Source organism: Cygnus olor, chromosome 3 (genome assembly GCF_009769625.2).
Source record: "Cygnus olor isolate bCygOlo1 chromosome 3, bCygOlo1.pri.v2, whole genome shotgun sequence".
In the NCBI taxonomy this organism is placed as follows: domain Eukaryota; kingdom Metazoa; phylum Chordata; class Aves; order Anseriformes; family Anatidae; genus Cygnus; species Cygnus olor.
Window position 1 is genome coordinate 13,112,428 of NC_049171.1, and position 14,559 is coordinate 13,126,986.

Below are 14,559 nucleotides of genomic sequence, written 5' to 3' on the forward strand. Positions count from 1 at the left end.
GCCACTGATTTCCTAACTATGACTGTCAGATGGACAGTTGTATATATTTTATAAATGAACAATATTTAATCAATAATTTAGAATAACCTATTTATCTTTAAACTTACCTGTATGAATGTATGGCTTTGGTTCATGAAGGTGCCTGAAAAATAAGCCCAACTACAAAAATAGTGTATTCTTCACCCATTCCATCTTCAGACTTAACCTAAAACAATATTAGAGATAGTGTAATTGGCATTACAAGCACAAATCTGTTGCAGATGTTTTTTGGCTTTACACATAGTCCAAAGATCAGCAAATCCAACATCTGAACATGAAAGCTCCCTTGTACTGGTGGAGTAAATGTCTCCTGCTAGAATCAAATCTGTAGATGGGTTGAATTGGTCAGTATTTATGTAGACTCCGTGTTTCATTTGAAATGTTCTACAGCCTTAGAATTTAGCTTTAAGTTGAACATCTGAAGAAACCTTAAATTACCACAGTCCATATAGAGCTCAGTTCAGCCCAGAATCAAAGAATCAGGGGTCTGAGTGTGTTGAGACAATGAACAAAAGTAGGAACAAACAAACAAAACAAAACAAAAACAAAAACAAAAGGGAAAGAGACAAAAGAAACTTGTTTTTCTGTTCACTCTCAATAGAGTAATAAGCAACCTGTGTAGAAAACACAAAATGTGTTAGGGGTTTTTCAGTCTAGTAGTTCTGCAGAGGGAATGGTGTAAAGTGTCTGGTCTGATCTGCATGAATGCTCCATATGCCTGACAACTGCTAGAATGGACCTAAAGTCTTTGATATCAGCCCATCATTATTGTCCAAATAGACTGCAGCCATAGTTACTTACATTAGAATAAATGTATTTCTCTTTATTTTTTAGCACTCCCAGAAGGCCAGAGGGAGGAGTGAATGGACCATTTTATTCTAGGAGATCTATGTAACAGTACTCCTCTGTGAATGTGGACTTCAGGTCAGCTAAATTACAAAAGGGAAATGGGGAAAATGGTCATGTCTTGAAGCAGCATTTAAATGTGTAATTTTAGCCATAAACTGCCACAGGTTAAACATACACATATTTTTCACTATGTACTGTTGCTATTTCTTGGTGTCAGTAACTCATCTACATACATACGATAAACAAATGGTAGTGGTTTACCCTGTGAGTAAATACACTGATTGGATTATTCACAAGATACAATCCTACTGTTTGTGAATGAGGCATGGCACAGTCATAATTATACAATTGTTTGGTCTTCCAGAGACCAACACAGGAGACGTTTCCCAGAGCCATAGCACTTTAATGATAATTAAATCTAAGCTCATTACCATTGTGTGACAACTTCGGATGTCAAACATTGTGACTACTTAAAGAGGCACAGCCTTTCAGAAAAGAAATGGTACTATTAGAAAATGTTTTTCACGTTTCCATTATCTTAGTGACCATTGAAATCACTGTGTCAGCACTGAATCTGATCCTGATCCAAACACAGAAGGGTTGAGATTTTTAAAAGCCAGCCATCTGTTTGCTCATTAAAGGAATGCTGATCAGCCTACTAATGTCATTGTCAGTGGCAGGTAGAGGAATGTGAAGAATGCTTAGAAAAAAATCCATAAAATGTAACTCTTGTTTTCTTATCTCTTCTGTCACAACAAGAAGAGGACACCTAGCATCACCCTGGTAATTGTCTTCTAGCAAATTGTTTCTTTAGCATTTCCTGCTGGAGAGAGAACAAATGCTCATTATTCATTTAACCTTAGTTTATCCTGATATAGCTGAATAAATGTATTATGTCCACAAAAGAAACCTTTAGAAAATGTGAAATAATATTTGCCACTCAGTGTCTTAGTCATTCATATTTTTTTGTTTTGCTTTGTTTTACCTATTGCTGTTGGTTTCTTTTTTGAGAGCAGCAATAGGAGAATATAGCAGACACGTGAAAACATAAGATGCATCTGAGCAGCATCCCGGTAGTGTTCTAGAAGACAATGGAAATCAATTTAATTATTTTTTTTCCTAACTCCAGGAAAAGTCCAAATCATAGCTTTGCATATGGTCTTGTTCTATTATTTGTGGCATGTTCTATGATTTATTTAGTCTATGATGACCTTGAACAGTAATATCATTTTTTTTTTTTTTTATTTCTAGTACAGCAGTTCACCTTTTTTAAACATAAAATTATAAGAAGTCTGAGGCCTTTATGGGGAAAGACTCAGCTGCTTAATCTGTGAGTGAGTTTGGGATTAGAACCGTTAGCTCCTAAATGGATGCTTCTTCAGAGAGCAACAGAGCATTGCAGTACTACTGTGAAATCTGTCTTTACGGCATGGAGAAGCCAAGTGACCCCATTACGAATGGCGTACATTGCTGTGCAACGAGCAGGGCAACATTGCTGGCTGTTTGTGGATAAGGTGTGCTTTTGTCAAGCTGGTGGGCACCGCATATGCTCTCTGGAAGCCAGTAGACCTGAAAAAGAGAGCTAACACTGAAAAAAAATGGATATGTGGGCTTTCACCTAATGTATGTCAGCACAGGGCCATGGAGCTATGCTGGTTTATTAAATGTAAGAGCTGCTGCTTATGTGTAAATTAGGACTGCCACCTGGCTGGTTTCCAGCTGTCTTGCCTGGTTTTATTCTGAATTTGCTGGCTGCTGTTCGAGCTACTGTACAGATTAGTCTGGACATTCTCAGCAGAGATTTTTTGGAAGGTGGCCGGCCTTTTCTGTGTCAAAGATGACTGCATTTTACCTGGGTATTAACAATAAAGTGCCAGTGAAGTCACAGGGGTGATTATTCTAAAACATAAATGGTAGTGGTCACCCTGACAAAAAAAATGGGTCATTTAAAACAAAATGTAATAAAACCAGGTTAGCTTTATCTAAATAAAATGATGATGGAAAGGCATACATTATCTGTTTCCTTTTATAGCCTTTCTGAGTTATAACAATTATGTAGATAGTATATGAGAAGCATACTTCAACACTTACTGCAATATAGATGAGGCAGGCAAGGCTAGTACATAGAAGTTTCATTTTCTAAGAACTTCATAAGTGTATTTCTTCATTATTTCTTTGTTGTCTTGTTTTTGTCTGGCTCTAGAGATATGCCAATTGATAAAACTGTGCTGAATTCAGTTACTAATAAGGAATACTTTTTCTGTTTTGTAGAGAAGGTGCTCAGAACAGTGGGTTTCCAGACCAGTCAATATCCTTTCTTCTACAGTAGCCATTATGAGCTAAATCAAAAAAGATCAAAAGTACAAGTGCTGTATGTTGAAGTTCATTTCACGTCCAAAGTGTCTAAAGAATTATTTTATGATATAAATGAATTGCTATTTTTAAACAAGGGATGACACTTCTAAAGTTCAGATAGCTCCCCAAATTTTTCCTCACAATTCAAAGGCAACATTTGTATGTTGACTATGTATAGAAATGTATGTCTGTGCCTATATGAAGCCTAACTGAGGTGCATTTGGTCAATGGACCTCTTTGGCTTCATATTCCTTTGTTTGTGAAGTTGTATGATCTTTCTTATGGTTTTGAAATAGTCTTAGCGACCTCAAAACTACAAAAGCTACAAGACATTTACATCATCCTGTATAGATGAGAAGAAAGGGGTGACCGTTAATTCCAAGTAAGCCATCAACCCAATTTTTTTCCCACATATAATAGTATCCGGATGTTCTATGTCTGCTAGAAACAGCTCACTAGCACCTAATACTTACAGTATGTGTATAAACACAGAGGTCTTGTTTACATGCCAAATGCTTGCACTCACCCTGCTGTCCGGTGTTGGAAATAGAGTTGTGTGGCTGTGAGTGATTCTGGTCCTTTGCAGACATTTTAGTTCTGCAAATTGACTAATCAGATCATCATAGGTATTTATAACACAGGAGAAAAAAATGGGGATGGGTGGCATGGGCATAATTAAAGGAAAATATAAGCGCTATTTTCCAGATCTGATTAAGTCTTGGACTTAGGCAAAATACAAGCATTAAAAAAGCCCCCCCAAGCAGAAAAAAAATGTTGTTTTGTGCTTCTCTTAATATGAGGTAATCTGCTGTGATCAGGTGTTCAACATATCACAATATACTATTCTCATTTCAATTATTTTGGAAAAGAAAGCAGAGGAAATTTGATGAGACATGCAGCTAACTTTCAGGATCAAGATACTGTGTTCAGATAAGCTTTTAAATTAGCTTATTATCATCTTATATCCTAACAATTCATGCAACAAGTATAGAAATGTAAGGGCTGAAACGTATACCTTGTGAAGATTTTTGCATTCTGAACACAGTTTCCTAGCAATTCAGATAACATCAAATTTGTCACCTTTATGGTATCTCGCTTTGATGTCTCTGGCATTTTTGTTTAGGGGGAAAAAAGGTCCTAGAGATGCTGAAGCTTATAGAAGAACTTTGCCTTTGGGGGCAACAACAGCTCACAATCTGGAATGTATCAGGACCCCCCGCCACCAACAATTACAGATTTTAAATTTTGCAACATTAAGACAATCAGAAAGAAAAAAAAAAAATCCCTTAAAAATATGTACTTTCTGTTTATGCATGTAGAAATTATCAAGTAAGATAATTGTAGCTAATGGATTTTAAATGTTCTGTAACTTTGAGCATTCATGATATATATGTGAAGTTTTATTCTCCAATCATTGAAACTCATGCAATCTTGCTGACTTTCGTCGATTATAAACACAACTGCTGGCAGAGCCAGTTTTGCTGGCACCTCATGTCAGATTCCTGAAAACATTTTCAGAAGTATTTCAGATACCAGGGAAGTCAAAACATTAGCACAGCATTGAGATCTATCTCCTTATTATTCAGCAATGATCTAGGGTGCTTTTTTTGTTGTTGTTGTTCTTATTTTGTTTTGTTTTCCTATAAGGAAAATGTTTTTTTACAATTTTCTCACAGCTGCGAAAAGCTGAATGAGCTTGGTCATGGCAATAGTACTCACAGCCAGAAAGGAAACCATGTGCTCAAATACAACTCCGGTCCATTTCCCATTTAGGAAAATGTCAATGAATCTGCTAACTAAAACAAAGGTAAAAAAGGGAGCTAGTGTTTTCTGCTTACCTGGCATGTTTCTTAAACATGAAAGAGCAATGTAATTCCGGTCTATACCCATTAGATTGCACATTCTGCTATTCAGATACCATGCATGCAATCTAATTGTGTAATGAACATGTCTTAGGGTCACTATTTAAGTATCTAATATTTACTTTTGAAGGTCTTTACCTCTGTAGATCAGCATCTGTTCTGTCTTTTGCTTCAAACCATCACATAGTTGCTTTTCTAATAATTCTGACCTTTTCATGTGTTTCTGACAGTGGATTATCTCAAGATTTTTAATCTGTAAAAAATACAGTGCAATGCTGCTGGGACCTTGGAAAGTGAACAAATAAAGGGATGAGGCAGAAAACTTTGCTTGTGCAATAGAAGTTTTCAGTTTAGAGTGCTGGATGATTTTCCAGTGGGAAAGAGTTGTAAAAACAGGACTCTCTTCAAGTCACAACTAGGGTGTCAAATCTCATTAGAATACAAATACAACGTACAGTCAAACTGAAGGAGATGTGACCAAAATATATTGATGTGATAAGAAGGAGACCAACCATTGTGTAGTAAAACTAGCAACCTGGATGAAAAGCAGTAAGAACTGGAATTTCAAATGGTAAAGCACTTGGACATGATCAAAGTATTAATGATAAAGAAAATGCAGAATTGCTCTGTATATACTTCTTCTCAAAATTTGGAAAAGTGAACCATGAGTCTGAATCATTTAAGAAAGATTAAGTCCTTTATTCACCCACCAGCCAAATGGAAACCAAAAAGAGTATCAAACAACATATTCTAGGGGTAGTCTTTTTGATATTTTTTTTCTTACATCAAAGAGTTCTTGAAGAATTGGTTCCTCATATATCTTGCGTGATGCTTTTTCCTTGTAACTTCCAGAAAAACTGCTACAACTTCATGAAACTATTAAAGTGTTAGTGTAATACTACTATTTATTAAAGGCAAGTAGGAATACTTGAGTAACCACAGGCTGGATAGTGATACAAATCCTGGGTGGAGCTGACATAAGATTCAGCTGGAAAAGAGTGAAAGATAAGGACTATAGTTGGTGAAGATCGTTTTCTGAAAAGTAGTTTTTCTCAAACAATTTGAAGTGATACTTCGAGAAGACTATGATTGTTTGAGAAAACAGTTGTGTAGCTTTATTTGGACCCCTGTAGGGTGAATGGCTTCATGTTGCTTGACATTTATTCAAAGTACACAGTACCATACAATAACAGTAAAGCATAATGGCAGATTAAGAGATGGCTAACTGACAGATCACAAAAATAGCTGTCAATAGAGAATAGTCATACAGGTGTCTATTTCTGCTTTATATATCCTGCTTTTCAACATTTCCATCAATGTCTTGGAAGCTGACAAAATCACTACTGACGAGATTTCCATCTAGCAAAATAAAGGGTGCCCTGAAAACTACTGATGTGAATAGTACAGTCATGCAAACTTGTGGAAACTGCTTAGAAGGCTGTCCCATGCCAAAATGTTTCTAATGTCAGTATTCAGTCTGAAGATCTCTGAAGATTTTCTTGTCTCTCTTTGGTTTCTCTGGTCGCCCTGCATCTCATTGTTGGATAATTTCATTGACTCAGGGAGGTTTGGCTGCCTTTTGGCTGCCAAATGTCTTATAAGTTCTCTGTATTCATAAGTGCACCAGTCTACTCCAGACACAATTCCTTAGCTATATCTGTAAAAACAAACTAACAAACAAAATACACTATTTTTAAGGCCAGCTGGCATCAGCCACTTCCATAATGTTAAATTTTCTTTCCTTTCAGACCAGGATGGTTTCATCTAAAATGCTCCTTGGGAGTGGTCCCTGACCTCTGCTAGTTCCCAGACCGTTTTCTGGAGTAGCGGCAAGGTCAAAATCCTGGCAACGACTGCTGAGCCAGTTGACATTGTGGGCGGATGAGTTCCAGGTACTGAACTGTGCCTGCATTATGCATTACTGCAGATACAACCTTTCTGTGCAAATTGAAATTTTGCCTTCTCTCTCACATTTTTTAATGCGTACTCTCTGACAAATCACATTCAGTACGGAGGAAGCAAAACATGTATTTCCCTGCCCGCCATCACCACTCCTAACAAATAAATCCTCACAGATACTACCTTTCCTGATCTCTACCATCTTTGCCAGTCATATAGAATGACACTCTGAACATCCCCTTCAACTCTACACTCTCCCTCAAGCATCTGTCTAGATGCATCAGTAACCCAACTCAGCTTACACTCACAGTATGAGTATTAACAACTTAAATCATGAATAATAAGAATAAAATCATCTGGGAGTAGGGAATTTGAAGTGTACCTTGGAATGGGGAAGGCATTGAGAGCACAGGGAGAGCTGTATCACAGAAAACATGAAACAGATTTATAGACTGTAACTAACATATGGTTAAACATGAACTTTTAGAAAGATGTGTGAATAGGTAACCAGGGACTACAGACAGGGACTTGATTTCATCTCTGCAAATGACCCTGATCAGTAGATATAACTACCCCCCAATTTCTTTTCCCTCTGAGAAAAAAAAAATGAAGTAGATAGAGTTTTGATGTGTACATTTTCAAAAGAGATGAGGAACAACTGGAAGCAGTATAGAAAATACCTGTAAAAATATTCAAGGACAGAAGAGAATACCATAAAACAGTCTGTTTATCAAAGCTGACTGGATAAAAAACATGTAAATACCTTCATGTTACCTGATACTGAATGAAAAGAACACTTACCCTTGACAGCAGCTAAGAGGTGAATAGGAAGAACCTGTTCCAACCTGAAAAAATGTTAGAATGGCAAGGAGTGTTAAGATATTCGCTTCTTTTTTGTTTAACTGTTTCTGCCTTGTATATACTAGAATATTTTTTCACTAAAAGTACTTAGTGTCACATAGATAGCTTGGGTAGGCAACCAGAAAAGCAATGGTACTTTTAATACTGAAACAGTCATGCAAAATTAGTGTATAAATACAGAACAGCCTTTGTTTCTGAACATTGATGATTTGTTGGGAGTAATGCCCAGATAACTAATGTCACTTTAATCTGCTGCAGCCTTTACCTGCAGCTTGTGCCTACTATTTGTTTATCCTTCCAGGTGTCTAAAAATATGTGTTAAACACATAGAAAGCATGTGCTACATGGAAAGATTGCTGAAGATCTGGAATGTAAAGCCCCTAAGCCAATTGCTTTGCGTTGTATCTCCATTTAATGCAACTGAAGTGAATAAAATTTCACCAGTGATGAATCTGGCTCAAGCTGTTAATTTGCAAAACAATGTGGACAAGGGAGAAAATAGCTCTTTTCCTGAAGGTATTTCCTGAAGATATATATTAAGGATCAAAGTATACCATAAAGAAAACTGCCTCACTGATTTGTTAACAGCATATAGTACAGTGCAATCTGAGCAGATACTAGAAAAATGAGGGAATTTTGGACTGTTTCATTTAGTTACTTAATTACAAGATATTTTTTTTCTTTGCCATGATGCCCTGCATCATGTAATGAGTGTAACTATTGGATAGCATAGACATCACTCCATCCATCAGGCACATATTCCACAGTAATTTTTACTGCAAAGATATTTTCCCTTTTTCTTTTATTTTTTCTTTTAATTCTCCTTCAATCTTATTCATTACCACTGGTTCTGCCCTTTGTTCCACCTGTCCAGGTCTTTGAGGACAAATATCACCTACTCCCTTACTGAGGATACTGAAGCGTCCTAGCCAGGGTCCTAGAAACATCCCAGTTAAGTGCCTAGAGATAAGGGGGATGAAGCCTGGCTTTCATTTGCTCTCCAGTAAGTGTATATAATGCACATTCAGAGCAGAAGAATGAAGGGAGATGTAAACTTGGATGCATTCTACTGAAGTCAATAAATTCTGTGGGGCCAGTATCTTACCCTTTCAAAAGTGTGGCTCCATTGATTCACATTACGATGAGGATCTTTCCCTGCATATTTTCATGGGCATTGAATGAAGTCTTCAGCTCTAAAAGAAGTGAATATTAGAAGTCTACAATTAGCACTGTAAAAAGCTTTGTCCTATTCGCATTGTCTGGCAGCAGCCAGCACAAATGTGTTTATTGAAACCCATTCCAGGGCATTGTAATTGTCCTTATTTAGGCAGCCTTAAAAAGGGAGCAATATATAATTCATGGCAATCTTTAAAAACTGGCTGACCAAGGCTCATGACAAATGCTTACAAATGGGGATTAAAACCTGAGTTGTCAGTGAGATAATTAGTTTATTCCAGCACACTGAAAGGCTGTGGTTGTGATGATGATGGGTGCCATCTGATGAGTAAGGAGTCATGTTACAACACAAGCACATGCTCCCTCTTCCCCTCCCCTCTCCTTCAGTATAGACCTTATTTAGCCAGCTATGATACTGCTTTTCAGAATGAAAAAAAAAAAAAAAAAAGAGTTGGTTTAACTCTGTTATTTTCTGGATCTTTTCAAATGGTGATTGACAGTCCCCATTTGGCTACAGTAGCATCCGAGACCACAGATGTCAAGGAGAAATATTTGCAAATTCTGTTCCCTCTCCTAAAGCAATTATTTTTAGTTTCTGACGAGCAGGCAACTATACCCAGATATTCAGAAACAGATTCCTAATGCAAAGGCTGACAGCAAATTGGCCATATTACAAAACAAATTGTACCCTCTGTCAGTAGATTCCATACTCAGGATTTTCTTTCTGCCAGCATTGCTGGTCACACCATGAGAAGACTGCAACTGGGTCATTGTTTCCCCATCATTTTTATATAGATCAGACAGCTGTGGAGGGAGAGCAGGAGGGGAAAATTAGGTAGCTCTTCTGCCGTAGCATAATGCAGAGCATAACATAATCTGCCACTAGTCAGGAATGTATGCCGACAGAGGCTACAAGTAGACTGAAGCTATCATCACACTCAATAACCTGTAACTAGGGACGTTTTTAAAGACGAACAGCTCAGTTTGCAAATTCTTATCCTGCAATCTGTGAGAACACAATACTGAAAATTAGACATATGATCGCTAGCAGCCATCTTACCATGTGCCTGATCCACAAATAACAGGAGAATGAAGACAACTGTGAAATAAAAATAAAAGTACAGCAGAACAGCAGAACAGCAACATCGCATTGTAGAATGTCAGCTGAGTTTGTCAAATAATCTTACTCTTTTTGTTCTTTATTACCTTCAATTCATCTAGGTTCGTAAATTTATTTTCTATATTATTACTTTCTATATTATTACTGTGCTTTCCGAGTCTTTTGCAATCAATCAGTCACACGAAGAGTTATTACTGGATTTCTTATGACAGGCCGTAAGATACATAGTCCATTCTAGAGAGAGTAGAAATATAAACCAAGTATAGGAAAAATATTGTGATCCGTTAAAAAATGCTTCCAAAGAAAACATTTTTCATAAGCACTTAGCCTGGAGATGACAGTAACTCCTGTTTGGAACAAAACTAATAAAGATACATTATGAGAAGTTAAGCTTCAGCTCCATAGCTGAAGTCCTTTGTGCTAAATGAAGTCAAAGCAAGCTTACTGTGACTGAGAGAGCTGCCTATGCAAAGAACAGGTCTAGTGAAAACAGTTTTCCCCAAATGAAGAAGTTAACAAGCAACAGAGGAACTAAAATGCATTCACTTCAAAATAAATACTAACTCATAAACCAGGAATCCAAGTGTGAGTAGTGCTAGATATGGAACTTATTCTCATTACCCAAGTAAATGTAACATAATAAAAAAGTGTCCCATGGAAAAGCTGAGATGTTATTCATGAAAATGAAGCTTACAATTTTTCAAAAACTGCAAAAGGACAGCATGCATTTTATTGCTTTTCATGCTTGTTTAGGACAGTCCAAGGAAGAAGTATGAATTGTTTCAAATTTAAACCTTGTGCCATGCTTAATTATGTTTTATCTGCTGATGTGACTACGGCATTGAAAGCATCATAATGCAAATGTAGTGATACTTGGAAAACTGAAATTTGTCCAGATCTCTGGCCATTAATACATTTCCTGTCACATGTATTGCTCCTGGTCTCACTAATTTCAGTCTTGGTGAACTTCCTCTTTCATGACTGGTGAAGTGCCTGTGGCTGGATAACAGAGGTTAGTTATTTTCTAAATGTCAAGTTTTACAGAGCATAAACAATTGCAGAATATAAGAAGCATAGTGCATGCGTGTAATACTTTGATGTGTGCAGATTAAATATTTGATAAATCTTTTCCTGTTGCATCAAATGTTGCTTTGTTTTTTCTTTTTTTTTTCTTTTTCTTTTTTTAAATTTGATAGTTGCATTATTACATTTGTGATAATGAAAGCAAAGGCATTTCACTTGTGAACTTGGTCATACCTCCTCGTAGCTCCTTTTACATGAGTTGCTGGCTGACCACATGACCCAGTATGTATCATGATGTACTTTTGATATGATAACAGTGTATATGGAAACACTCACTCTTAGTTCAAGGAGATACTATCAATGTCCTTTTGCTGTGAGTAGATGTCTTGAAATGAACCTGCTAAGAGGTTTTCCTTGAAAGCTTAATTCTCAGAAACTGGTGACAGACTTCAGGTTTTATTTCATTAAGAAGGTATTTGTGTAGTTAATACTGCCACATCCTCCCTTTGGTCACACGCTAACATGACACTGTGTTGTGTGGATAGCTCTCAGAAAGGGTCTGGCAGCAGTTTTTATGGTAACCCCCTGTGCCAGCAGATGTGCTAAACTCAGCTCATGATGTTATGAAAGTGTGCCAACCAGCTGGGGTCACAGGGGGTCGGTACTGGGGCAGGAGGTCTCTAAGCAAAAATGGTATTGGTGGAATCAGACATTTATAATCTCTGCAATAAAAGCCGATACCTTTTAAATTCAGAAGCTGAGTAGATTCAGGTAAAGCTTGGGTGTTTAATTGCTGAAATGTAAGCCTGGAAATTCTGTAGCCTGGCTAATTGCATAGCAATATATGTGGAACTGCAAATAAAGACAGCTCAGTTACAAATGGCTGTCAGGCATGGCTTGCTTGCAATATTGAGAGTTAGGTAGAGATGGGTGATTGGCATGAGCTGCATATTTTTAGTTAATAAATGAAATATCCATATAATTACTGTTTTCACCTTTTTAATTGTAGAAGTGGTTGAAATAAGAAACAACCAGTTTTTAAAATGATTTTTTCATTACATTAATTAATAAACGGCTTTTAAAATTGCTTATTCATAAGAAAATGGATCTGCTTGGTTGACTTTTTCCTTTTCTGTCTTCAGATTTGTCTTCAGGGCAAACATCTCTTCAGCTACACACCTGGCCTAGAAGAAACCTCCCATTTCAAACTCAACTTGTTATGACAGTGCCTGGTATGACAATCCTGCTGCAAAGCAGGAGGTTTGACAAAGCAAATTGCAGTTCAGAAAGGAGCTAACCCTTCCAAGTCATTCTGCTGTTTCAAAGCAATTTTCTCTCAGTTCTAGGTGAAAAAGGTGTAGTTTGGGTGTGCAAGGTTGGGAAATCTCTGTGGTATAATTCTCTGACCAAGTCTACAGGTCTATGTTTTATTGTCATCTGCAGTAAGTCATGCTAGCAGTGCTGTCTGGGGCTAGCTTGCATCTCTGTACTGCTACCCTTACAGAGGGCTAATGGGAAGAAGGATTACTGAGGGTGGCATTGTGAAAGTGGAAAAAAAGCATTCCACAGGTACCTGGGTGTAGGAAGAACACTCGGCAGAGGTTTATGCAGCCTTCTGTCACTGTGTTTTCCTGACTTTACGGGATCTTGTTCTGCTGGCCAGAAGAAAGACATAAGTCTTTGTGCTAATCTAATCTAATGTTTGTTAACACCAACATTGTCAGTCCTCTGACGCATCTTTACATTTATGCACACATACAGGATGAAACAGATTCTGCTCTTTTCCATTCTGTCACACTTTCCCCTTGGAATGTCCTCAAATACTTTATAAACAAGATTGACCTGTTTATTCCAGTTTTTATATTCATCACAGGGTAAACTGTGGCTCCATTGTATGTGGGGTGCAAAAGGGACATGAGAATGTTAGTTATGGACTCTCCACTTTGAATTACATGACTCAGACCATCTTCTGTTCTCTATCAGAAACACAACAGGAGCTCTACAGCAGGAGCTCTGTCCTGTCTTGCCCTGCTCATCACACTCCTTACAGTCTGGTTGATGGACCAGGCAGGCTGTGGCAATGGGAGGTTACTATCTAGAAACATAACAGTTCAATAGTTTCTTTCTACAAGAACCTGCCCTAAAGCAGCACAAAGGACATAAAATGCAATGAAATGAGTTTGTGTTTGGGGTTGGGGTGGGGGGGGGGAGAGATAGTGTTTCCCTTTTAGGCTGCGGCATGAAAAAAAAATGCTGTTTTTGCAGAGGGAACTTTGTGGCATATATATTATCTTAAATATATATTTTTTCAAGACTTAGATTAAATAATATTTGAAGATAGTAAAACTGGCGCAAACTGATGTTCATAATACCCTTGCACAGTATCAGGAAATGAACATACCTCATGGTACAGGGGTACCACAGTAATGAAGACTTTAAGCGCTTCTGTGTGAAGGCAGTAGGGCTTACGGGTCTGAACAGTCAGGGGTTGGCTCAGTGATCAGTAATGCAGTGGCTTGTTTTCAGATGTGCCAATGCCATGTCGTTAATGAGGTCTGGGTTCTTGCTTGCCAGGTTGGTGAGCTTAAATGTGTCTTGTCACTCTGTTTGCCCCTGGTAGCACTGATACTGCAAGCCCTCGTCCCTCTTGGCAGAGAGAATTGTGTCCTGAGGGAATATTTTAAGGAAAGGCCGAGGCGGAGAATAGCTTTCTAGTACTATAGCTATTTCACGGGAATACTAAAAATAATGAAATCATAGACAGCAGGAGTGGAAGAGGTCTGTTAAGTCATCTAAAATTTAACGATCACCTCTCCCATGTGTTTTCTGTAACATTGGCTGGCCTTACATTAATGTGGTAGTTTCTAAACTAAAAGCAAACTAAAACCACCTTCCCCCCATTCACTCTCTTCCACTTCCTCGCCCCCAGCGTCACAGGGAATGGGGGGATGGGGGCTGTGGTGGGCCCCTGACGCTTCTTCACAGTCACTCTGTGCCCCTGCTCCACGTGGGGTCCCTCCCACGGGATGCCGTCCTTCCCGAACTGAGCCTGCGGGGGCTGCCCACAGGCAGCAGCTCTTCAAGAACTGCTCCCACATGGCTCCGTACCACGGGGGCCATCTGTCAGAAGCAAACTGCTCCAGCACGGGTCCCCCACGGGGGCAGCTCCCCCCAGACCCCCTGCTCCTGCGTGGGCTCCTCCATGGGCTGCAGCGTGGAGATCTGCTCCATGTGGGACCCATGGGCTGCAGGGGGACAGCCTGCTCCACCAGGGGCCTCTCCACAGGCCGCAGGGGAACTTGTGCTGCATGCCTGGAGCACCTCCTGCCCTCCTGCTGCACTGACCTTGGGGTCCTGCAGGGCTGGTTCTCTCAC

At 38.5% G+C, this 14,559-nt stretch overlaps 2 long non-coding RNA genes across 2 annotated transcripts; both read left to right on the forward strand.

The window, feature by feature from the left end:
• The first annotated feature begins 879 nt into the window (after nt 1–879).
• LOC121068436 lies at nt 880–8,381 on the forward strand. Its single transcript, XR_005818869.1, has 3 exons — nt 880–963; nt 4,891–5,050; nt 8,167–8,381. It is a non-coding gene; the product is annotated as an uncharacterized LOC121068436 (long non-coding RNA).
• Nucleotides 8,382–9,856: 1,475 nt separating this feature from the next.
• LOC121067630 lies at nt 9,857–12,416 on the forward strand. The gene is made up of 2 exons (XR_005818361.1): nt 9,857–11,173; nt 12,327–12,416. It is a non-coding gene; the product is annotated as an uncharacterized LOC121067630 (long non-coding RNA).
• Nucleotides 12,417–14,559: the final 2,143 nt, after the last annotated feature.